The following is a 1,945-nucleotide window of genomic DNA, read 5'->3' as shown; positions in this document are numbered from 1 at the left end:
CTCATGTTAGAATGAAGCGTTGCAACATCTGGTATAAAATGAAGTGGATTTTATTTCTCCTGGCCACAGATTTGCTGTGGATACCCCATAAAAATCATTAATGTAGTCATACGCAACATGTAATTACAAAACTGAATAGCGAATAGTTAAAATCTCCTCAAGACGGGTCGTCAGGTGAGGTGACAAAGCAGGACCTTGTCATGTCAACGGATATTGATCTTTAGTGCTGCATATATAGTATTACATCTGTTAGAAATCATGCATTTGCTAAGAATATATATGAAGTGCATGGGCTTTAAAGCCGTAACTATGGCTACACTTAAGATCGCCTACAGTTATTTTGTGTCAATATTGTAAACAGATGAGCAGTACAGCAATAAATCATATCTCATGATGATTTGATATTAATTTATTTATTTATTACATAATATATAATTTCAGATTTAATTTATCAATGCATATTTTTGGTGCAGTCTAATACTGCCAGTGTCAATTATTATGTTAAAACAGCCATGTCCAATTTCTTTAAATGATGATCTTATAAAAATGATGCACCAGTTCATATCACAGCCTCAGTGAAAAGCATCTCCTTTTCATCTTTTTATGAGTTTTTCAATCAACTTCAGCCTTTATCTAATTATTATAATTATTCATCATATGGAAAACATTTTCTTTATATTTCTCAACTCTTCTTGTGTAGGCTATAACCATATACTCACCAAAGAATAAACCTAAGCTTTTCTTGAATTTGTAGCATTTATTTTTATATTTGCTTAAAAGTATGAGCTGTATTTTAATGTTATACATATAATACTAGTTTAATGAAATAATATTTGGAGTCATGCTGCAGCCAGGAACTAAAGCCAATTTGCTTCTTCTGATGAGGAAAGAAATATAAAACAAAATTCCTCATAAGTAAATATCCATACAAGTTTATCTTCAAACCATTGTTATATTAGCTTATATTTCATTCTATAATATTAGACCAATGTGGTAAATTATGAGTTGTATGTTTTCATGTGGCTCAACTACAGGAGTGTGTGCTCAGAGCCTGTTAGCAGTGTCAGGGAACTCTGTCTTGACAATAAAAGGCATAAAACACTGCCGGCTTTCATAAGGTTCAAATCTCACATTTTCCATGATGGAAGTCTGCTGTGTCAGTCTCTGGGAGTCTTTAGTTGTAGTCAGGGTGTAGGCAGTTCTCAGCTGAAGCGTTAATTAGGAAGAAGCGTCCAGTGAAAGTGAAGAGAAAAACTTTTCTTGACCGTCTGAGATTTTGTTTTTGTTTGAGTGATCATCTTATAGGAATGATGCACCTGGAGACCAAACATAGCAACCATGGAATCCTCGTTATCCAATCAGCCGGAGATTAAGTCCATTTTAAACCAGTCAACACAGGTTTCATTCTGAAAACTTTGATACCCATAAGTTTTTCTTAATTTTTTAATTAATATCACAAAACCATTGCAATAACAAACACATACACATACAAATGTATACTAAGAGTTAAGGGATTAATAAATTGCAAGAGCTGCTTAAGGATTCAGCCGTTATAAAAAACAAATTATAAAATGTACATGCAGAATATTCAGTCTTTAGTGCAATATTGTTGCATTTCATTTATTAAAAATTAAAATTTAGTTTTCTGTTATAGAAATTACTTTTGTGAATGTGAAATCATGCTTAATAAAAGGATGAAAGTAAGGTTTTTATTTCTGAAATGCAGACATTAAAAAAAACTAAACAGCACATAATGATAAATGAACAATATATACCGTAAAATTTCTTTAAAAAAACAACAGCAAGAAGTGTACGTTTCCCTATTAAGTCCACAGAAAGTGAAATTCATATCAATGTCATTTCCAATGCTTTGCAAGTACTGGTTTGCTGGATAGCATTGATAGAAGTTTGTAAAAGAAAACTTAAGGGTCAAGGCCCTTGAAGT

The sequence above is a fragment of the Etheostoma cragini genome, chromosome 9 (genome assembly GCF_013103735.1).
Source record: "Etheostoma cragini isolate CJK2018 chromosome 9, CSU_Ecrag_1.0, whole genome shotgun sequence".
Taxonomy (NCBI): Eukaryota; Metazoa; Chordata; class Actinopteri; order Perciformes; family Percidae; genus Etheostoma; species Etheostoma cragini.
The sequence above is the reverse complement of the archived record's forward strand: the minus strand, read 5'-3'. Positions refer to the sequence as shown.